This window comes from Ursus americanus, chromosome 26, assembly GCF_024610735.1.
Source record: "Ursus americanus isolate L20-20 chromosome 26, mUrsAme1.1.p, whole genome shotgun sequence".
NCBI classification, from domain to species: Eukaryota; Metazoa; Chordata; class Mammalia; order Carnivora; family Ursidae; genus Ursus; species Ursus americanus.
The window spans coordinates 32,122,166-32,146,799 of record NC_142152.1 but is presented as its reverse complement, the minus strand read 5'-3'; the positions used below and the strand labels follow the sequence as shown (position 1 = coordinate 32,146,799).

The 24,634-nt window shown below is 45.0% G+C and overlaps 1 protein-coding gene and 1 pseudogene across 10 annotated transcripts in view; both read left to right on the top strand.

The window, feature by feature from the left end:
• The window catches only part of FOXN3 (forkhead box N3), a 385,552-nt gene that overhangs the window by 47,319 nt on the left and 313,599 nt on the right, over positions 1-24,634 (top strand). The gene's annotated exons all lie outside the window — the stretch shown is intronic.
• On the top strand, positions 8,050-24,628 carry LOC123798853 (large ribosomal subunit protein eL32 pseudogene; annotated as a pseudogene).

Sequence of the window (24,634 nt, the reverse complement as noted above, 5' to 3'; positions counted from 1 at the left end):
AGTTCTGCTTTGAATTCAAGTGTGTTGGTGGCACAAGGCACCTTGTGGAGCTGATAAATGTGAACCTGTGTAACCTTTCGTATCCCTGCCACTCCTGAGTCGTTCTATGCTCTGATGAATGACTAGCCTTCTTCCTGCACATGGATCTTCCCCAGGGGCCCCTCTGAACCCAGATTTATGCCATATTGCACCTTTGTAGTTAGCACAATCGCTCGCTTGCAATAGATGCTCAGGAAAGAATTGCTGATGCACCAAGCATCCCCAGCTCGTTGAGAGCCCGGTCCAAAGCAAGTAAGAGAAACTGGTTAAAGGGGAAGCGATGCCCATGAAGAGGGGCTTTTGTGGTGTCCGTGACGAAATGGCTATTTTCCTAAGAAGGGATGTTAGACAAATGATGAGGAAGAAACGGGGACACATCTAGACGTCTGTGCCTTGCAGCACCCATCTTGGCTTCTGTACCTGTAACCTTGAGTCAGCTGTGTTGGAAGCAGGATCACACATGCACGCCTGTCTCCTCTCTCCCTTTCGTTTCTCCTCCTTTCCTCCTCTTTGCTCTCCTGTTGCTCCCTTAGAGGAGGGAAAAAGGCAAAGTGACAAGGAGGAGGAGGAGGAAGGGGGAGGGCAAAGCCATGGGCTTCATTCAGGTATCATGGGGCAGGGGATGTCATTTGGAATACATATGCTGTTCACACACACACACACACACACACACACACACACACACACACGAATGAGTCGTGAGTAATTTCATCTCCCAAAACCAGCACAGTGAACATTATTTTCCCTCCATGGCTTCAGTGTTCTGGAAGATTGAAGCTAGTGATAGTGGTACCACTTATTAACTTAAAAGTGCATTTCTGTGATAGGTCCCATGTCCTGAACTAGTAATTTTTGACAATGCAAAATAATGAGGGCAGTGTCTTGCGATTTTAGAAGCTAAGCATTTGTCGCATTTAAAAAAAATTTAAGTTATTTCTTCCCTGTAGGAAAGTAAAGAAATCTGCGATAAAATAATAATTAAATGCTGACAGTGCTGAATTTCTACCCAGCATGAGCTGGCAGCCGTTTCATACCAAAACATTAGGTCATTTGAAGAAAAAAATCTGATTAAATACCTCTGTAGGCTTCTCTGATTAGCCGTTCTTAAAAGAGTCTGTGACAGTAATGAAAGGGTGCAATTTGACAGCCGTAATTTCCTCTTGAAAGAAAGGTAACACAGAATAGTGGGTACGCGTGAGGGTTTTACGGGAATTTCTTGTTGGTCTTTACTAGTGGGTTTGTTTTACTAATCATTAGTTTCTAGCCATTCTAAAGAGCCCGCCAAGCAGGAATTATGTGAGATGAAAAGTACGTTGTCTTCCAGGGGTAAGGCTTGGGGGTCAATTTCAATGCCAATCTTTCTTTTCTTTCCTCTCCACTCAGTGGATTTTGTATTTCTGGGGTTAAATGACCTTGACATGGGCAGGTTTGGGAAATGAAGTGTAGGTTGCAGAGATCCTCTGTGCGTCCCGTGTATTAATTTTCTGTGTCTGGCAGCTCCCAGCGTCTCTTTGTATTAACTCGCCATGGCGTGAGGGCTGGAGGCCAGATTTGATGGAAGATGGAATGATTATGTGGCATATGGTAAATGCAATGACCACCACTAATTACTCCTTCTTTTCACTTTCTCCTTGGCTTCCATGGGTGATCGGGGGTTTCTTGGATTTGGGAGTGTTTACCTTGTGTCAGCCCCATGATATACTCTCACCCTCAGTGGATATTGGAGCAGCTGACTTTCTGGGCTCTAATGTGATAGAATTGGCATTTCAAACCTAAGAGCAGACTCACGGCTCATCCAGCCCCAATACTTCATTCGAATGATGAAGGCCTCTGAAGGGGAGGTTCGCCTGGGAGTCAAGTCTCCGAAGCTCCGGACAAAATTGGTTTTCCCTTGGCTGTCCTACCTCTCAAGGGCTGAAGGAGAGTCAATGTTTTAGTGTCCCACAGCTTCCGTATCAGAGTACCACAAGCTAGGTGGCTCAAAGCAACAGAAATGTATTCTCTTTCATGTTCAGGAGGTTAGAAATCCAAAATCCAGGTGTTGGCAGGGCCATGCAGACTGAAGATTCTGTGGCAGAATCTGTTCTGTGCCATTCTCTTCATTCTGGTGTTGCTGGCAGCCCTTGGCAGCCCTTGGCTATGCCAGCGGAGCCCCAGTCTCTGCCTCGAGCATCACGTGGTTTTCTCCTTGTATGCGTCTCTATGTGCGTCTCTCGTCTTCTTGTAAGGACACCAGTCATACTGGATTTAGGACCCACCCTACTCCCGTATAACCTCATCTTAACTAATTGCATCTGCAAGATCGTCCTTTTCTGAATCAGGTCACATTGTGAGATCCTAGGAGTTAGGACTTGGGGGGACACGATTCAGTGCATAACAGGCGGGGTTGGGTAAGGTTTTCCAGGGAGGGATTTTTGGAGACATTTAACTGCAATGAATCATTATCACCTTCAGCTGTACTTCCAGAGCTTACTCCGTCTTTATGCTTTTCCTGTCAAGTGCAGGAACCTGAGTCCTTTCCATTTATTATTAATGATGATGATATGTAGCTTTCACTTTTTAGCAAGGAGTGAGAGCGTGTGAGTCAACCCAAGGATTAGCCATAAAAAAAGGATGAAGTTAAAAACGATTCGGAGACAAGATTTGAGTTGTAGATATTTTTGTAGAGATTCTCTGGGTTCTTTTTCAGTGTGCACTAAAGCCCTTCAATTTGGAGAGTCGATTCTATTTATTTTTATATTTGTTCTATATTTATTTATAATTTAGAACAATTATAATTTAGAATATACAACAATTTGTTCTACAATTTATGCAATCACAATTATCCTGCCTTTCTCCTTAATGGTTATTTTTTTTCACTATCCCTCACTCTAAATTCACCTTCTGGAAAGATTGACTGTTTTTAATTTCTTCAGCCTTGTCATATAGAATCCATGGTGGCACCCCATTTCCTGCCATTGTTATCAACCTGTAGTGGCCGTCACACCATACAGATCTGTGTCCTGGTCTCCAAACACGCCTTCTGCCTCCCCCACTCCATACTCTGCTCTGGCTCCTCTTGCCCTATGACATGGTGTTCCCTGGCCCCTGCTGCCCCTCAGAACACAGACTACCCTCTGGGGCTCGTATCCACCCTCCCCTGCTTCCCGGATGCTACTCAAACAAGAAGTGATCCCCTCCTGAGTGAAGTCCCGTGGAATTCCTTGTCAGTTCCTCATTTGGGTCCCACATGACTGCCCTTTAGTGCCTTCTCTTTACAAAAGTAGCAGATTAGTAGCCACAAGAGCTGCCTTCTACTCATGCTGCCGTTCCCGTCTTGTGTGGCTGTGGAATGCTTAACCATACTGTCCGCCTCTCTGTGGTTCTGAGAATCCAATGAGACAGAACATTAAGATGATTTGAAACTCATCTATGAGAAGCACTATTCAAATGTTTATCACTTAATGTGCCTCAATGTACTTACCTGTAAAATGGACCAGTTAATAATAGTACCTGGGGAGGATTCATTTAGTAAGGCACGTAGGATAGTATGTGGTGTATAGTAATTCACGAGTGAGAGCTGTCATCCTCGTCCTCATTGTCAGTATCTTTGCAGATAGGATTATATGCCCCTTTAGGACAGAGGTTGCATTTTGGAATCTCCTCCATGCATAGGATGGAACCTGACTCTGGATGATCAGTGAACACTTGCTGGCTGTGTGCATTCTCCTATGTCTCCTTTTTCCTATGACATTAAAATTCCCCCTGATCACTCTTTAGCCTGGAAGTTTTTAAATGAATAGAAATCAACTCTGACAGCAGTGTTGATTTTGGCTCTAAACCTAAATTAGTTTGATAGGTGAATCTCTGTGGTAATGCAGATGTCATCATTCAAAGTGGTCCAAATTCATTTTCTTCTGATACCTCCTCATCAGGATGCAACATGGGCATGTTTTGAAATGGAACATCCTCTATTAGTTTAATTGAATGTGGTTTTGACAGCATCAAGGTTTGTGTAATGTCCTCGTGGTAACGCTTTGAAGGCATATGTGAGGGCAGAATCATTCTACAAAATGGTGAGGCGGAAAATTTCTGGGACAGCTTGGTGTTCCTTGTATGGTATAGAGTAGCTGGGTAAATGATAGTGGGTCAATGAGAAGAGACCGAAAAACCTTGCAGATGACTACTTGCAGGTAAACTTCCATACATTGCCTAAAAATACATGGCAAGATCTGCTCATACACATACACAATTTGGCAATTATATACTTTTTGATACTAGTGTAATTTTTGAATTCCTCTTGACTTTCCTCCTTTTGAGTAAATCTTACCAATACACTTTCCTCACCACATCCAAGTCTGTCCATACCTATTTTTTTATGTGGCTATAAGAATAGAAATTCCTTTGGGGGCAAATATGAGCAAATCTGTTTTCTTTCTTTCTTTTTTTTTTTTTTAAAGATTTTATTTATTTATTCGACAGAGATAGAGACAGCCAGCGAGAGAGGGAACACAAGCAGGGGGAGTGGGAGAGGAAGAAGCAGGCTCATAGTGGAATAGCCTGATGTGGGGCTCGATCCCATAACGTCGGGATCACGCCCTGAGCCGAAGGCAGACGCCTAACCGCTGTGCCACCCAGGCGCCCCAAAGAATCATTGTTTTCTTTCCTTATACCAATAGAATGCCCTGAATGGCGCTGATGCTCAAAGTCTGTTGATAACTGACTCTCTTTCTAGGAATATGACTTGGGTAATTTTATCAAGAATTCATGGTGTGGCAGCAAAATTAGTGATGTTTATTTAGGAGGCGTTTTCCTGTAAGTAGCTGATTGGGAAAATGTGCAACTCCTACTGCATAAATACAGGTCAAGGAAGGCAAGTGGAGTCTCCACAGAGAGTGGTCCAGGAGACAAAAGAAATCTTGTCCTTTTGATGTGATTGTGAATAAATATCCCAATCACACTGGAACCTCTACAGACAGACAGACACACACACACACACACACACACACACACACACACACACACACGTTCCTCCCTTCCAAGCCTTATAACAGGATCATGCCAACCCAACTAGAGCCACAGTAATAATAATAGTAATAGCCAGCCTTTCTTGCAAATGCCACCATCCACAATTTGCAGACAACTCTCTTGAAAGTATTTTGGGAAGATCCCCTCCTCTGCTGTTTTCTTCTAAATTCACATTCTGGAAAGCTTGACCATTTGAATTTCCTCGATCCTATCATGCTCTGCACAAACTCTGTGATGGCATCCCATCTCCTGCCCTTGCTACCCCTTGCACTTGCCCCGCGGAGCCTCCCTGCCACCAGATGGCCCCAGTTCCTGATCTGCAAAGGTACCTTGTACCCGCACACCACCATACTCTGCTCTGGCTCCTCTTGCTCTCTGACATAGTGTTCCCCTTCCCCTGCTGCCCCTCTGAACACAGCCTACCCTCAGGGGTTTGCATCCACCACCCCTCCTTCCTGGATGCTCCCCAAACAGGAAGTGATCTCCTCCCGAGGGAAGTCCTGTGGAATTCCTTGTCAGTACCTCACGTTGATCTCACAGAACTGCCTCAGGGATGTCTGACGCATCCCCAAGAGCTGTGAAAGTCGACACGACCCACGAAGTGCTCCAAAGCTATCAAGGTTCCTTGAGGCCTCTGGGAGGTGTCACACCCTCACTGTGGAAGCCAGTTCTTGGTGGTGCCTACCAGCCATGACATCCTGCCTTCCTTCCTCTCCCAAGCCTGCATAGATCGCCACCTGCCGCTTGAGCCGCTCTGCATTCCCAGACATCTCAGCTGGGGCCTGACCTCCTGTCCTGCTGGCTCTTCCACCAAATGCTGGTTTTCAGTCAGAAGGCACCTGGACCCCCTTCTCTGTCGTTCACTGCCAGCATCTTCTTTGTTTGGTCTGGGCGTAGGGCTTGACGGCTGTTATAGGTTTGAAATGGTGTGGAGCACCTCTGTTAGAAATTCCTGAACTGAAGCTCTGTCTGGAGACCACAGAGCAGAGTTAGGAGGGCGAGACCTGTTTTCTAGGGTTGGCCTGTCTACTGATGGCTGTGTGATCTTGAGAAAGTGTCCTCTGAGAGCCAAACAGGTGTGTGTACAGCATTATCTCAGTAACTCGCACCCAGCACACATTCAGGGAGTGATGTAGCTAGTTTTATTTTTCTTTTGAATATCCTCGGAGATAGCAACAGGTAAATCCCTCGAAAGTAGGTAATCTTGCTGGGCAATGTAATTTTGGGTCCATAACGATAGGTCATTTTAAAGCAATGAGACGCGGACTTGTCAACTGGCTCTGGAGTCACTTCTACCACTGGTGACCACATATACTACCGTTCACAAAGCCAGCATAACGCAGGGCTGGATTTTTGCTGTCCAGAAGGTCTGTACCAGGATCGAGTTGTACAGGTAACTTGGGGCTCGCCTCCTTGCCTCTAGTCAAGACAGGCTATGGGAGGGGTCCCCATTTCCCTGCCCCAGTGGTCTAGGGGCTGCGTGGGGCCACCCCCTGATCAGCCCCAGGCCGATGCTCATTACTGGTTTGTGCAAGGAAGAGCAGCCTGGCAGACCCTCACTGTTTTGGGGAGACTCCCTCCTTCCCCAAAATGCAAGTGTGAGCCCATACGGTTGCCGCCGTCTCCTCCGCTGTTGCTGCCCCGTCCCAGAGCTAAAGGGCGTGCCTTTACCCAGACCCGGCACCTTCCCCTCGGGTTAGGAGGCCCTTCGCGTCCAGGTACCATTTACGCAGACGTTCTCATATGTTGTACACAGAGTCCTGTGGGCTCGTATTTGCCCTTTTCTTGCTCCTTTTGGTGGCACCGTGCCTTCCTGAGAAGACAGGCAAGAACGGGAAGCGTTAAAGGGAAGAAGCCCCGCGTTAAGAGAGACCTAAGTCTGCCCCAGGTGAGTAGGGGGCACGAGATGCATTGAGCTCCTCAGGCAGGTAATGAAATCAGGCTGCGGCCTATCTTGCTGCCTTGTCACCCCGACTTCCCAGCGGGTGCCCCAGGGCCTGCTGGAGCCGCCGTGATGGTGCCATCTCGCCCGCGTCTTCCCTCATCCGTGACGGGACTGGGTCTGCTGAACCCCTGGGCTCCAGAGGTGGCCGTCCGTCCTTACGGCACCCCCGGCTGGCTCCGCCTTCCCTGAGGGATCTGAGGGATGGGGCTTTGCCGCAGGACCTGGGATGACTCTTGACCCGAAGCAGTGTTGAGGGGCTCGAGCCCCGAGTCCTTACTGCCTCGTCCAACTGTGACCTTGAGTCCTGGTTTTTGTGTTTTGTCTTTTTATTAGTTCTCCAAATTGGTCCCCAGATCCCTACCCTGTTTCTGAGCCCAAGCTCCAGTCTTATTTACCTGGCTGAGAACCCAGGAGCTGGGGACTTGTTCTCAGCCTTGGCCTGTCCGCAGAGCAGAGCCTGCATCTCCCCACCTGCCCAGCAGGTGCGCTCTGGCCCTCGGCTTTGAGTGCGCACCGCTCCTGTCCTGCCTCCCTCGCCCCGTGAGGCCATTCTGCTTTTGGACGTCACACTGCCTTTTCCTGCATGACCACTCGTTTGCTTGTCCTGCCCTTGGTATACAGTGGACATACTTCATGCAGCTTTTCACCATATGCTCTGGCCCAGATGGGTGGTAGATAGAGAGATGTTCTCTGGAGAAGTAGAAGCAAGTCTTCAGTGTCCATCTTCATGGTCCCGTCAGTAATGACATGCTGTGAATTTTTGCCTCCGTAAGGTCACTCTATTTTAAAGCAATTCTTAGTTTTTAAAGCAATTTTGTCTACACGTGTGTTTTGCGTTATGTTTTGGCTTTTGTGTGGTGTCAAAGACATCCTTCCAGGGCTTACAGTGGATGGAGTCTCTGCTTTCCACACCTGCCGCCCCCCCCGCCCCCCAGCACGTGGAACCCTCAGCTAACCAGGCGAAGTCAGGCTGTTGCCCAGGAGCCGGGCCGGTCGCAGAGCTGGCTGCTTGAAGCCAGCAGCGGCGCCACCCAGAGCTAGCTTAAGAGTCCCTGGGGATGGCCCACCTGTCGGATGTCTTGCTGATTGACACCGTCACTCCCTTCTGTCTGGGGCAGAAGATCCATGAGAATGCAGTGGAATTTCCAGACCACCTTAACAAACATTACTCTCTCGGGATCTTTCAATGGGGTGAATAGGAACCCTCCAGGAAGAGCAGGAATGGACAGAAGAGGTTTTACCATCTTTTCATGGCAAGGAAACAAAGGAAGGAAGCAAACAGATGAGGTAACTAAATTAAAAGGTGAACTCGGTGCCTTTTGCACCAGGTGTGAGCTCCGAGTCATGAACCACACTCATCTGTGCCCTGGCCACGCGGGCCTTGCAGGCAGTTGAGACCTTCAGGGACGGTGGCAAGGTTCTGGAGCTAAGCCCCACCCAGTGCAGTTTGGCCGAGGATCGCCAGACCACAGTGTCGATGACTGAAGCCCTGTTCGCCGAGCCCTTTCCTGCCCTGCAGCTTCCGGTGGCTGCATGCCAGGCCCTCAGAGGCAGCTCTGACTGGGTAGGCATCTTTCTTCTTTTGCCCCATCCCTCACAGCTCTGGATCCCTGCCCAGTTGCCCCCCAACATGGGGCAGAATACAGGTCTTCCGGTTTTCTAGCTCCTTTCTGTCCCTTTTCCCAAATCAGCGGATACTTTCCACCCCACACCCCTTTCTGGCAGCATCCTCAGGATGGACCAGAGACCACTTGGGAATCAGAATCCTAGGGTGAACCCAGAAGCATTCCTTATCAATAGCCAAAAATTTTGACAGGCCCTTGTGGCTTGCAACTGTCTTCTTCTCTGCCTCCCCAATTCCCAGGGCGGAGGGGGGGGAGGTTCCTCCTCTGCCCTGTCCTGGGGGTTGGTGCCTTCATTCTCCCCTGCACGCTTCAGTAGGGAGGGCTGTGCAGGGGCCCCAGGCTTCCTGAGGAAGGGAGCATGTCCATCCTCCTCTAACCCCCTCCCCTAAACATCCTGCCCCCCCCAGGGATGCCAGGCTCATACACTGGTGATGTATGCAGAGAGCCAAAGCTTCTCTCAGCTTTGGCCCAACAACAGAAGGAGAATAATATAGTGTTAGCTTCCTTATTTGCTTGTTATACAATGAAAACCAGCCAGGTCAATAGAAAATGCAAATTCATCACTTAAAAAAGAGACTATTTCTTGTCTTTTCTACAATCTAAGAAGGCATTTTGATGCAGTAAACACACACACGTAGAAATCAGTGGACTAGAAGGTGAACTCTGTGAATTCTCGGCCTGGCTGGGAACATACAGTAAGCTCTTTGGTCAAATCTGCTAACACTCAAACCTCAGCTTCCTCAGCTCCAAAGCAGGAATAATATTTTTATGCCTCCTTACCAGCTTATTGCAGTTATTAAATTAGGCAGAATTCTATGAAGGAGCTGAAGGCACTATAAAACACTGAAAGATCAGTCTGGATATTATTTACTAGAGAGACTGCCTTTAATAAAGAAAGTGGTAGAATGTCACCGAAGATAGGAAGGTGCAGTTGACAGAAAAGGAAATGAATGGCTCTTAAACGTATTGAAACATGCTTATATCCCCAGGGCTACTAAGAGAAACATAAACTAAAACTTCTAAAGATCATTTTTACCTGTTAGATTGGTGAAGTTCAAAATAGATTGGCCCTTGACAAACAACGTGGGTTTGAACAGTGTGGGTTGACTTACACGTGGATTTTTCTCGATAAATACAGTACTAAAAATGTATTTTCTCTTCCTTATGACTTTGTTCATACGATTTTCTTTTCCCTAGCTTGCTTTATTGTAAGAGTACAGTCTATAGTACATAGAACATACAAAATTTGTGTTCATTGACTTACTGGTAAGGCTTCTGGAACAGTAGGCTATTAGTCGTTAAGGTTTGGGGAGTTAGAAGTTCTACGTGGATTTTCAACTGTGTGGGGTGAGGGTCTGCACCCCTAACCCCCTCCTTGTTCAGGTGCCAGTTGTGGTGGATGGTACTGTTAGCCCGTGTGAGAAGCTCCATTGCTGATGGGGGTATAAGTGGATACAGCCTTTAGGAAAAGCACATTGGTCAGATTACTTGAAGCAGAAAATGCATATATCAGCAGACAGGCAAATCCATTTCTTGCTATTTATGCTACAGATGTATTTGCACTTGTACAGAATAAGACAGCTCTGTACGTACAACCATGGGGAAGGATCGCAAAGGACGTTGAATGAAAAACACTAAGTATGGGAGTTTGCCAAAAAGCATTTGATTTTTCCCCCCTTTGGTAGTATTTGCTGTTTTTTGTTTGTTCTGTTTTTGTTTTCATTTTGCTGTTGAGGGTGGAATTGGTGGGTGGGTGACAGGGGTGTTAAGATTACATTTTGATGTATTTCCAACCTTTCGAATTTTACACCATATGCAGACATGACCCAAGATTTTCGAAAAAATGAAAATAACATAAAAGTAAACAAAAAATCAAAGTGAACAACAACAAAAAATACGGACAAAGCCCTAACTTTCTTTTTTTGCTTTCCTCTCACTAAATCAAAATTTAAAATAAAGTAAAAGGTAAAGGAAGAAAGTCCCTTAAGGGGAATTATTGTTTTTTTGGTTTGTTTTTTTTTGTTTGCCCTTCCCATGCTTGACGTTCATATGCCTTTTTGTTGGTTAAAGTGAAGACTACTTTCTTTTTACTTTTTGGGCGCCGGAAAACTAACTTGAGTTGACTCCTTAAAATGGCAAAAAGGGGCTTCGTTTGCATGATTCTAAAGAACCAAACGGTCATGTCTCTGCTTTTCCCTTGATCAGCCAATCTTTATTTCTGAGATTTGAGTGACTTTGAAAAGTTGTGAGCCGCAAACCTAATCTGGATACTCATTTTCCCTGGCTTCCCAATGAGTGGTGGAGCTTGCTAGAAAGGAGCCTTGGGGCCTGCTACCCAGAGATTTAATCCCCTGGGCAATCAGAGAGCTGTTCAGGGCTGTGGATCCTAATTGGTATTGACCATTTTGTTAAATGACTCAAGTTCGTCCTTCCTGCTTTATTAGAAATTACAAGTTGTGTATTTGGGGATTATACTTCCAGAGTTTTGATTTCTTTATTCTTCTTTTTTCACTTGCAAATTGTTTAGGCAAAGGGCTCCTTTCATTGGGCTGGTCTTTTAACTCGATTAACCCACAAGCACTACTTCATAGTTCTTCCTTACCAAACTGTCCCCTTTGTGTAATATGGGGAACCGCGTGGCCTCTTTGCTCTGAGGGCCAAATGGAGCCCCCCCCAGACCTGGCGCGGTCTTTTGAAAATTTTCAGATGAAGAGGCCGGCTGTGAATGCGTGCCAAGTGGGGTGTTTGAGAGAGCCCCTTCATGTTGACTTACTGTCTGTCGCCTTCAGTTAGGAGAATTCACCACAGTCCACGTGGAGACGCCCTCCAGGCTCCAGTAAAGAGCTTGTTTTATTGTGTACATAGACAATTTGGCGTTAAAGGCTAACTTCAGCTGAGGGCCCTGTTTACTTTTCTATTGTGAACTAAAGTCGCTTGTTTGTTTGAATGGGGTTCCGCTTGTCTATCCATTATTCATACCTGTAAGTCAGATAATCTGCGTGGTCGTGACATATATGTGAACTGCGTGCTTGTATTTGCTGGTAGGGACTGGAGTTTGGCTCATATTTTTCCAGAACGTTTCCAGCAATCCTTACAGCCTCACTTAAGCAAACAAATAGTGATATCCGTCATGGAACAACTGGGCACACAGTTCTGAATGCTTTTTCAGATGCTCTTTACAATGATTGGCCCAAGGCCTATCCTAACATTGTGCACTATAGAAGCAACTCTCAGTTCTTTGAAGAAGAAAGATAAATCTCAGGGCCACAGATTTCCTTCTGTTTTCCTTCAAGTGTTTGGCTCTAATTCAGTAATTAGTTACACAGAGATCATCAAATCATGAAAATGATGGCATTTAGGATTATTACCTTTTCTTAAGTGACGATTACGAGGTTCTCAGAATCTCTGGGCTCCCGGCTTTTTGGGGTCTTGCGTAAGAATTTTTGCCATGGCATGAGATTAGAACAAAAACAAATAAACCAAACAGCTCCAGCAAGAGAAGGTTTTGATGTCTAAGACTGAGTCACAGGCGAGGCCCTAAAAATAGTGTATACCTCAAGACAGGCCGCCATCTTGCAGAAAGGACAGAAAGGACACTGGGGGTGGCAGTAAGCAGACTCTTGTTCTGTGAGCATGTCACGAGAATTTACTACGTGCTCAACGCCATGCTGGCTGGGAACGCAGTCGGTAGGGATAAAGTGGTCGACCAGATAGACATGACGCCCCACAAGGAAAAAACATGAGTCTAGGTGCTCCAGAGAGCTATGTGGGGGCAGCAGTAGATATAAGGGTCCCCCTCACACCTCTGTGGAAAATGATATCACACTTTGGTCTCCCACTTGAGGGGGGACATTGGAGAGAGCTGGAGGCACCCTATTTTGTCAGGGGTGAGAAGGGTTGCAGAGACATAGTGGTGTCAGTAGGAAGGACAGGTGTTGTTAGGGCAGATCAGACCAGGGATGGGTTCGAGGGAGGGGGGAAGTGTCAGAACCTATTTCTGCTTCTATGACTCTAGCTCAAGTCCCACAAAACTGATCTGAATAGCACAGAAGACTAAAAATAAAGGAGATGAACTCCAGAAAGTTAGACCTACAGCTCTGGGATCCCTTAGCAGAGCGGGGTGCCTCATGGAAAGGATGCTTTCCCCTACTTCACCATCCTATCATTTGCTGTTTTAAAAAGTTGGCCGTTTTGCCTTGTGCTGTGGTAAAAATATTTCTTTAATTCTTGGTAAGTAAACGGAGTCTTAAAGCTTAAACCTCTGCCCTGGGCAGGGAACCAGAGGATGTCATTGTGCATAACTTCAAAGGCTGATAAGATGCTTAAGGTCGCTACTCTCTGAAAGAGTTCCTTTCTTTTAAGGCCAGCCAGAAACATCCGTGTGCACCACGTCCCACCATGATTCTGACAAGAAGTAGGAGACCGTTCCTTCACTGCATGTCTGTTGAGACTCTTGCTTGCATTCCTCTACCCCACAGAATATATTTTCTTTCTCTGTGCCCTACAACGATCGCACTGTGCTTGGGATGATGGATGTCCAGTAAGCATGATATTAAAAGCAGCACCTTTTCCATCTGGAGTCAAAGGAACAGTGGTTTGCGTTGTACCATTTCCATGTTTCCATATTTGTACGAAGCAGTCACCCAAGGACTTGGGGGTTCTTGATGTTTTGGGGATGATGACTGGTATGATATATAAGCTGGTGAAAAATAAAGCAAGCTGCTTTCTCACTGTCTCTGGTCATCCACCATTTAAAGCCCGTTGCTGACAGGTTAGACGGGGTTAGCTCAGTCTACTGTTTGTCAAGGACACTTCTCTCTCTTTTTTTCAGTGTTATCCCTGGGCCAGGCAGAACGTGCTGGTTTCTCTCTCTCACCAGCAGACAATTTAGCACAGCAGATGCCCGCAACCTGTGAAAGCAGGGGTGGAAGATTTTCAGTAAATTGTCCAGGAAATAAGGAAATACTGGCTATGCTGCTGGAAATGTTTGCTGTTCACTGTACCTTCTTTCGTGCAGAATATCTTCCAGCTATAATAAGTTCTTTCTACGTTTTGACTTTGCAAACGGAGGCCTGCCCTGTCAAGTCTAGGAGGGTAAGGCCTCGGAATAGAAGGGATGGAGTCCTGGGAATGATTCATTCCCCCGGAGGTGGCTGGTGGAACATGGAGGCTTTGATGGCCAATTTGGTGGCGCTTCTCTTGCGTCTCTGTAGCACGGTGCTTGGAGCGCCTGTGGGTTGCTTCGTGCAAGTGTAATTTAGGTTTCTCGTGCTTACTTGTAGTTCCCTTGTCCTTCACCTGCAAGACACGTTCTTGGCCCTGAGGATAGAGACAGAATTCTCTAGTGCCGCCTGATGAAGCCCTCATGCCTTCCTTGGGCGAGGGGCATCACCCCGTTGCTTCCAAGAAGGAGCATCAGCCCGCCTGCCAGAAAAAAATGTGACTTGGGAACCTCACAGTTTGAAGCTCCCATTTTCGCATTCCAGACTGATGCCCTCAGGCAGACTGGAGATAGCTTAATACAAGCATATTTGTAACACTCCAGTTCCAACCAGATCAAAGGGCAGAGAGCCTGCCTGGCTTGCAGCCTCCAAGATGAAAACTGGACTCTGGAACAGTCTGTGTGACTTGGCCATGCCTTGAATCTGGGAAGAAATACCAATTCTGTTATGGATATTTGAGCCATCAGATGGTGACTTTGAAGTCTCTTTGCCTATAATAAATTGGATTCGATGCCTTCCTCACCCTGCCCCCACCTTGGACTAGTTTAAGATTGGGGGTTTCTTCTAAAGTGGTGCTTCTCGTTGGGGCTGTCGGGGAAAAAACGAAGTGAGCATACTTGAGCCCGGGGTCGGTGCTGGAGTGCTGGGTCCAGGGCGGGCTCCGCTCAGAGGCCAGACCTTCAGGGATGTTCCAGATGCTGCTGTGATTGGGGTGACACGAGGAACTGAGGGTAGCATTCACTCCTCACACAGAATATGAAAATGTTGTCAGCTTTCTTCAGACCCTTAGATTCCACCGACTAGTAACATTACGGAAGAAAATTTCTTTTCTTTTTTTTTAAAGAAAGTCTTTAAAAATTACTGTTCGTTATGACCATAATTTCATAAAACAACGGACCTTTGAACAAACCAAAAAAAAAATCAGTAAGAATTTGATTTCAGAACAAAAGCAATCTTTTAAATAGTATGCATTTAGCATGATTAAAAAACAACAACCCTTAATATATTGTTACATTTTCCTCATTTTGCCTCTGACCAGTGAAAACTTTGTCACTAACCATTATTGGTCTGTGAACAGATATTCGGAAACTGTGATAGGGATTTGAAAACTGTGTCAGATTACATAGATCACATAATATATAGACATACATACATACGTACTTATATACATATAACCTGAAAGAAAAATCATAATTATTATGGTAATAACACGTTTACATTAGGCTTTTAATTACAGAGTACTTTTACATATATTATCCCATATGATCAGTTAGTGTATGCCCTTAAAACATAAATTAGTCTTAATAGCCTGAGCTAAATAGAATTAAGAATAGAAGGGAAGACTAGTGTTTAAATTGTTAGTGTCCTAGAGTCAAATATGAATAATTTTAAAAATTATCTACCGCTTTGATTTTTCTGTGTCTTATTCTGCTGTATTAGCAAGAGTAAATAAGCTAATACTGGGATGTGTGCACACATCTTTATAACCATATGTATAGCCTACCCGCATACATGCATGTATTTATGATGTTTTTTCTAAATAAAAAATCAGAACATATATTCTGAAAAACAGGAATATACACGTGGGGAATAATAAAATTATCTAAAATACAGTATGCATAGAATTCTGAGGGATGCATGGGGCAGGGATTAAGGGGGAAGCGAGGAGGAGGGAGGAAGAGAAGGCAGGGGAGTGAAAGAGGGAATTTTTTTTTTTTAAAGATTTTATTTATTTATTCGACAGAGATAGAGACAGCCAGTGAGAGAGGGAACACAAGCAGGGGGAGTGGGAGAGGAAGAAGCAGGCTCATAGCAGAGGAGCCCGATGTGGGGCTCGATCCCATAACACCGGGATCATGCCCTGAGCCAAAGGCAGACGCTTAACCGCTGTGCCACCCAGGCGCCCCTGAAAGAGGGAATTTTTACTCAGAGTAGAGGTGTGTATAGTCTCAAACTTGTATTTATTTTTTATTTTTTTAAAGATTTAAGAGAGAGACAGAGTGTGTGCAAATGAGTGGGAGGAGGGGCAGAGGGAGAGAGAAAGAGAGGGAAATCTCATGCAGACTCCCTGCGGAGTGCGGGGGAGGGGCGAGTGGGCCAAGCAGGGATTGATCTCAGGACCCTGCGATCATGAGATCATGACCTGAGTCGAAACCAAGAGTCAGACGCTTAGACTGAGCCGTCCAGGTGCCCCTCAAACTTGTATTTAAAAACAAAAATGTATTTTGACTTACAGTTAGGTGTCTCTATCTTGAACATCTGAATGTAGGTGTTTCTGATTTTGAATGTTCTCTTTGAACAAGGTAATACAGCATTTTCCCTTTGCCAGCTTCCCCTTCTTGCTCTCTTAGGATTTACAGGCTCCCTTCAGGTTCCCTAAAGGAGAATGCTAGCTCTAGTGTTCTGGTTTGCAGGTGTTTCTCTGAAGCAAAACCTACTGCAAGACCCGTGGCCTAGTTGTTAAGTCGGCAGTCTTTCTTTTGAAGACCCTCTACCAAGCTAGAACTTCAGTTAGGCATTAATTAATCAGTCAGCTAACTACTTCAGACAGTGATCCTTCCACAAATATTTACTGGGGATTTCATCTGTGTCAGCCTTGGTGTCGGGCAGGGGAGATACTAACAGAGCTCTGGATAAAATCGCATCTCCCTTTGGAGAGCTCGTGGTCTACTGGGGAGACAGACAAACCAGGATACAACAAATAATTAATTACAAATAGTGATTAATTCTGAATAGGAAACAAATGCAGTGCTATTATCGATAAACTTGAATAAAGCAATCTTGCAAACTAATCAGATAAAGAGAAAATTTGACAACTGACAATCAATATCGTGTGTATATATGTGTATATATATAAAAAAGACAAAGATTACATGGTATGTTTGTATATGATATATTTATAACATAAAACATTTTTTTAAGAAAGGAAACCATTAGGAAAAAAATCATTAACTCTTAATTTTCTCATAGCATCTATTTATTGAATTCCTATGCAAAACTGCAATTTACTAAATTATTTACAGGGAGCAAAAGGCACTCTAGTTGGAAGGGTAAAGCCAATTGGTCAACTTAACACCAATACCGTGGACTCTTTGCATGCCATAGCACTAGTGGTTTGACCAGATATCCCAGAGTATCCATAACCTAAAAAAATTTTTTTTAAATCTTTTGGGGTTATATTTATATGTCATTTTGTTCTCTCTCAGTAAAAAACAAAATCATCTAACATTTAATGAATATCTATTCTGAATAAGCCCCTGAGCTTGCACTCAGAGAACATACACCTGATAGGAGAGCGGATAATTACATGCAAAGTTGAACATAAAATAGAAAGGGTTTGATACAGGGGCAAAGCTACAGGTAACAGAGGGAGAGCTTGGTTGGGGAGGGGGAGCCCAGCAAAAGATTTCTGGGATGGCATTTCCGACTACACCTGAAAGAGTGGGCGAGCAGTAGACTTGTACAGAGTGGCAGTGCCGTGCCCCTGCTCAGCCACCTTTATACGCTCTTGGGAACACCCATTAAGCCTCGTTTTCATATTAAAACTAACAACTCTTTGTTTCCTGAGGGCATATGTCTTGTTAGGGAGCAATAATAATATATCAGTTTCCATCAAGTTGCGTTTTATCATCATAATGGTTACAGAGGAGGCTGCTTTTAGCTCCTGCAGTGCATTTTAATGTGTTGCAAGAAACATGGAAACTGACTAAAGGCATAATGGATCCATAATGGATGAGGAGCTGACGAGGCCACAAATGGGACACACCATGGCTGGAACATGAAAGTGCTTCCCTGGAAGTCAGATGCAGTGTCTGCGTTAGAAGGAGCCGATGAGCACAATCTGGTTTCACCTGACGATCGTAGGTGATGTGTGGGCAGAATTGCTGCTCGGCGTCGTGGGGTCGCATTTGCCCGCAGAGTCCGCCATGACGGCCCCGGGCCCGCTAACCACCGCGGGCTGGGCAATGCGGGAGAAGAGGAAGCACGCTGTTGGGGCGCCTGCGTGCGGTTCTGAAGGGCCTGTCGTCAGTGGAGGTGATTCGTTATGAATGCCGTAAAGGGTGTTTTTCTAAAAGAGAAAGAAAAGTTTGTGATAAAGTGGGAGCGTATCTTTTGGGCGTTCAGAGGCCAGGCAGGAGGGCCCACTTCGCACCAGACCCTGGGAAAAGACAGGCATGGCCTTTGAGCCACCCGCCCTGACCATGTTTGGAGCCTAGTCGGCTCAGGTAGTGTATCTTGGAGGTGGTTTTCATAAGTGAACACAATAAATGCCTAACTAACCTTTTGTAGACCTTCTTTGGTGAGAGGAAGCCATTTTACTTTATGTCCTGAGAGAATGTGTTCTAAATAAGGCCTGGCCCGACGTCTTACATTTTTGGTCACCCCTACAGCCCCGAGGTGGGACCTCAGAGCCCTTAGTGAGCCCTTGTGGGTCACTGACTAATGCGCTTGGGTATTTACCAAAGAAGGTGTTGCTAGAGAATTGCAGGCAGAAAGATGAGTCCAGAATTCCTCATTACATAGAGGCTCCGTCTTTAGAACACTAATATTTTCCCCAAATAGTCTTCAGTGCTATTTTTTCCCATTGCCTTTGGATATGGTTGTCTTAAAACGAAATCTTGTGTCTACTAGAACTGATCACCCAGTAGGATGAGCTTTAGTTAATCCTAGTGTTTCTGATAAATTAGTCTTTAGTTGGGTGTTGGGATATTTTTTTTGTCTTTCCCTGATTCCTGAGTTTGGGAGCGAGTGAGTTACAGTACATTTTGATTCGGTTTTAATCCATCAAAATCAAGTTAGTTATAAGTGATGGAAGAGCTCAGTTTGTGGAGTCCAGGCTGCCTGGAGACATCAGCCACATGCCAAAAGCTTGCTCGTTGCCCGGCAACCTTGCCGGAGGAATAGATTTTCTGCCACTGGCTCCCTTTTTAGTCGAGGTGGAATCCATTAACACTACTATTCTAGTCCAGAGAACCGGAGCTGGAGTTTAACTGAAAAGAATGGTCAGAGTTTTTTGTTTTGTTTTTGTTTTTTTAATAACCAAACATCGTGTTTCTGGCTTCTAAACTCCACTGCTAATTTCATTGACTTCTAAATAAAGACTTAGAGTTTATTAATATAACTGAACATTGCTGAAGCCGAAGGGGTCAGTCTTGGGCCTGCTCGGCCACTAAGGAAGCTCAGTGTTTGATTTCTATAGAAACTATCACACAGGGAATGGGTGGGCACCCTGAACACCCAAGTCGAATGTGGAGCAGGTATGCACGACTTGGTTTGCCCCCAAACTTTTCTAAGTCCTCACGAGGTGGACTTGGCGGCTCCCGCTTTCTGAAACTTACCATCTGGCTGTGGAAGCTGTTATTTCTCCAAGTATTCGCGATCTCGCTCTGATTGAAAAGTGGCTGTGTATTCCTTCCTTTTATCCTTCAATCAAAGAGTGTCTTTTCTCCTTTTGTAGCTAAATACTTCACCAGCAGGATTGATGGTTTCCATCTACCAGGGGAGTTTGCCTTACTGTCAGCTCTATTGTTTTGCTTACGCTCTTAATGTAATAGCTTTGGGTTGTAGCAAGGGAAGATGATGGCTAAGCCCAGCGTCTGGTGGCTGCAGTTATTTGCCTCTGCTGAAATGTAATTTTAATAATGGACTGTATCAGCTCAATGTGTTTTCTTGCCCCTTTGTAAAACAGAGGGAGCTCTCAGAGCATTAACCCATTGGAGGCAGGAAAAATCAAAGTCGCCAGGAACCACTTAATTAAATGACACTTGCATCTCAAATGAGAAAGCTTGCAAACAGGCTGCAGAAATTCTTTGGACAGGAGGGGAGGGGGTTGTTCCTTTTTCAGGGAGTCGGCATTAGTCACCTCAACAATCCCACTCTTTTTAAGGGCCACATGCAGGAAAGTACAGTTTGTGATTTGGCAAGGAAATGAGTGAACTTGATAAAACCATGACTAACTCAATAAAACAATCTCGGAATGCATTTCTTTATTTGTTCCAGTCAGTCTAAACTTTATTAATTATGATAACTCAGGTATTTGGGTTTCTATTTTCCTAAGTAATCTTTGGAGTATGACTGACGTCAGGGACCTCTGAAAGCATAGTTCGAGTGCCCAGTTTTGCAAAGGAAACCAGCGAGTCTCTTTCTCAGCCCTGCCTGTGCAGGTGACAGCCTTCTCCTACTCGGCATCTCGGCCGCCCTCGGACCTCTAGGGAAGCCCAGGATCGGTAAAAAGAGGACCGAGAGGTTCATCCGGGACCAGTCAGACCGATGTGTCAAAAGTAAGCGCAACTGGCGGAAACCCGGCGGCATTGACAACAGGGTGAGCAGGACATACACGGGCCAGATCTTGATGCCCAGCATTAGTTACGGGAGCAGCGAGGAAACAAAGCCCATGCTGCCCAGGGGCTTCCGGAAGTTTCTCGTCCACAACATCGAGGCGCTTGTGGTGCTGCCGGTGTGCAACAAATCTCACCGTGCAGAGACTGCTCACAGTGTTTCCTCCAAGAACCACAAAGCCACGGTGGAAAGAGCAGCCCGGTTGGCCATCAGAGTCGCCAATCCCATCGCCACATTGTGCAGCGAAGAAAATGAATAGGCAGCTTATGTGCAGGTTGTATGTGCTGATAAAACCATAAAACTACCAAAAAGAAAAAAACCCACCCAAAACAAAACAAAGGAAACCATTGAGATGTAAAAGTTTGCTCAGGGATGCATAGCTTTGTCGAAAATGAAGCACAGGGACCAGAATCCTGACCAGTGGACTCCTAACGACAAACCCACCCAAGCGATGTATTTGAAATGAAATGAATAAGGAGAAGCACCTACTTCCCTAGTTCTCATTTCATTACTCTATCCAGCAAATAGTAATGCACATTGACTGTGTGTGGGCATGCATTAGGCTAGGTGCTGGGGAAAGACAAGATCTTTACCTTCACGCAGTTACACCGAGAGGTTGGGGAACCCCCTAGTCCACACTGAAACAGGTAAGGAAAGTACAGGTTGTGATAAGTACTTAGTTGAGACACGAGGTGAACACAGGAATGTTGGTGAGAGATAAAGTCTAAAGTACTTAACTTTTAACTTTATCTGTTGCAGTGCTTAACTCTTTGGGAACACCTGTGTTCTTAACACTAACAGAAACTAGGTTGGGTAAAACTTGAAGCCTCTGGAGGTGTTCATTGTCGCACATTAGCGTTGTGTGGCAACGGAGAGATCTGTCTGGCTAGGTGGTGAGCTTCCCACGACACAGCGGGCATACAAAAGTCTACAGTGGTAGCCGTCTTAGAGCTCTTCCGATCATAGACACTGTGACTCCGCTGCGTTATCCATCCATTCATTCATTCATTCATTCATTCATTCATTCAGTTCCTTCATGTTGCAAATACTGTTTAGACATCTCCAACCTCACTGTTGAAAATCTCTGCCCAACAAAAATACTTTCAAGACCCAGGTGGACACACTTCTATTGGGGACTGTTCCATATACACTTCTGTTAGCAGCAGTCTTGGGACATTGTATCCTAACAAATTTGATTTTTAAAGTCCTAAAACTCATTCTTTTTCTTTCTAACTGGTTGCGTTAGTGCCCCAGGCAATTTTCTATGCAAGATTTTTTTTCCCCCAGCATGCAATACTGTGATACTCCAGTGTGAGGCGTTGCTTTGGGTTTGGGTCTGTATTAAGCAGGTCTTTCAGAGGGCAGTGGTAAAAGCGAATTGACTTGGCCAAGGGCAGCATCTGTTTTTAGGGTCTTGATCTTACCACGTCCTACATGGTCACTTGTTGCTGGCTTTGCCACTCTGTTTCCTCAGAAATATCCCAGATCCCGAAATCTGCTATAAATTTACCATGGATGGATTTTGCATTTCCTTCCACGCCCGTGCTGTACACACCACTTGGAAGAAATGAAGTGAGAACACAACTAAAAGTGTTTATCCTGCTGTTCTTTGCATTTTCTTTGTTCTCCAGATACATCGTGGTATCTGGAGATCAGATTTCATAGACAAGTAGAAACAGCTGGATGCACTTGTTTTTGTAATTTCATGTTATATTAATTTCCTTAAAAGTCTGTCTTGAGAAAACTTTTCTTCGGACTTCTCTTCCATTTTGGTGTGTTTCTTTTTCTTTTTCCATAGGGTTTATTTCATTTTAGCCTAAGAAGACACAGCCATGGTGGACTACCCCTAGTGCGTCTCTCTCTGTCACCCCTTGAGTGTCCCCCGCGATGCTCTCTGAACACGGAAGGCTTGCTCTGTGCCAAGCAAGCATTTGACTCAGTAAATGCCCTCACTCACTCATAGGGGCAGGTAATGCCATTATTCCCATTTGGCTGATGTGGAAACAGGCTGAGAAAGTTTAATCACTTTTTAAAAAAAGATTTTATTTATTTATTTGAGAGAGAGAGAGAGGGAGAGAGAGAGTTTGCTTGTGGGCAGGGGGAAGGGCAGAGAGGGAGGGAGAGGGACTCTCAAGCAGACTCCTGTCCACTATGGAGCCCAATATGGGGCTCGATCTCATGACCCAGAGATCATGACCCTGAGATCATGACCTGAGCTGAAACCAAGAGTCAGATGCTTAACTGACTGAGCCACCAAGGCACCCCAAATGTTTAATCAGTTTTTAAGCCAAAGTCACACAGTGTAAGTGGAGAGTAAGACCAAAGTTGTGTTTATATAATTTAAAAATCTTTCTCTTGCTATCGGTCCTAGCTCCAATTCCCCCTTTTTTTCTCCATTCTAGGCACCCACCTTTTTCTTTTAATCTGACAGAGTCCTTAAAATAAAAAGGGGGAAGTGATTTGTGTATCATTTTCATTAGACCAGTAATTTCTATGTGCGTTTTCCAGAACACTAGCCTGTAAGATGTTTAAAAAGAGTCTTGCATTAAATTAATTCAGTCAAGGGGCGCCTGGGTGGCTCAGTTGTTAAGCATCTGCCTTCAACTCAGGGTGTGATCCCGGTGTTATGGGATCGAGCCCCGCATCAGGCACCTCCGCTGGGAGCCTGCTTCTTCCTCTCCTACTCCCCCTGCTTGTGCTCCCTCTCTCTCTGGCTGTCTCTCTCTGTCAAAAAAAAAAAAAAAAAATCTTAAAAAAAAAATTAATTCGGTCAAAACTGCACATTATAGCCCCTTCTAGAAGATTCTGAATTCAACTTTGCATATTAAGAGGTCCGAGATGTCCTTCAGCAAAAGAGTATTTTTAAAATTTTTAAATTTTATTTTTATTTAATTTTCCTAAATTTCCATTTGATTGCACTCTCTTCTTAATCTTTTTTTTTTTTTTTCTCCTAATGCCTTTAAAAGTACAATTTGGAAAAGTCTTCAGTGAAAAGACAAATTATGAACTTGGTGCATTCCACTATGCATTTGAAATTTTTGAAAAAGTAGAAGAAAACAGAATGCTCTCAGGCCCCCTAAAGATCACAGCCTCCTGCTTCACCCTGTTCCACTTTAAAACTGTTTCATTTTTTCAGATTCCTCCAAGGCAGGAAATGTGAGTCCCCTGCTTTTTATCTCCTACCCTGAGACCTGTATTGTTTTTGCCTGAGACACGACTAGGTTTGTTGCCATCTGTGCCCCTCTGCACCCACCAGCGTGTGGTAAGCTCCTTGAGGGGAGGAGCTGGGCTGTGGCATCTTTATGGTCTGACGGTGGCTTAGTAGCTATGTAGAAAATAGAGAAATGACCTGCATTTGGAATAAAAGAACAAATGCAATCTTGGATCTGTTTTTCTGAGTTGACTCTAGCCAAGTGAATAACTCCCTCTTTGAGCGACAGTGAGAAATTTGAGAAGCTGCAGTAACTCATTTATATCACTAGGGTTCCATTTGGAAAATGATACCTCCCGTTGTCTAATTTAATTAGTAATTGTGTTTTCAGTTCCAATTGAAAGCCTCAGAAGAAGGGATGGTAATAAACTGTGGTATTTGGTGTTATTATTGTTATCTAATTATATTTACTATTGTGACGGTTTTAGATTAAGACACTTTTCAAGAAGGTACTTGTCAGTGTTACCTACTTGGTTTTTCTCTTGTTCTTTCCCCGCCTCCTGTGTATTCTGATGCCCAGTGTTAAGTGTGAGCCCTCTTTTACAGACATATAAATTGATGCACACAGTTTTGTTGTTATTGTTTGTTTTTTAACACATAGCCTGAGGTTTTATGGCAAGTCCCTTCTGAAGAACAGAGTTTGAGTCTCAGGTCTTCTCTGAGATGTCACCTACGTGGTGACAAAGGGAGTATGGACCCGGGGATGATGGCCCAACAGGAAGCTGGAAGATGCGGGGCCTGCTTTGGCTCGCCATTACTTGTTGGATGGCTTGGGACAGTTCACTCCTTTATTCACCAGGCATTTTATGGAATACCTGCCAGGTGTTCGGTGCTCGGCTAGGTGCTAGGCCTACACAGATGAGTGGGACGGTGCCTTGTTCTTAACGAACTTCCCTAGCTATAAAGCAACGTGCTCCAGAAAATGCTGTGGTGCCTTGTGCGAAGCGTGTGCGGGTAGAGTGAGAGTCCAGAGCAGGGAGGGGCGACGGGGTCTGTGGCGCTTCATGGCAGGAAGGATTTGGGGTTGAGTTTTGGAAAAAAATAATATTATCGAGGGATTATGGCATGATAAAGAGTTTGGACTTGATGCCTCTATTAATTTTCTGGTCGTGGGAGCCAGAGTTTCAAATAGGAAGCAACACAGTCATTTTTGCCTTGTAGAAAGATATCTGTGGAGGGTGGGTTGAGTTCATCTCTGTGAGCCTCACTTTTCTCATCTGTAAGAGGGACCCACTTCTTTTGCCTC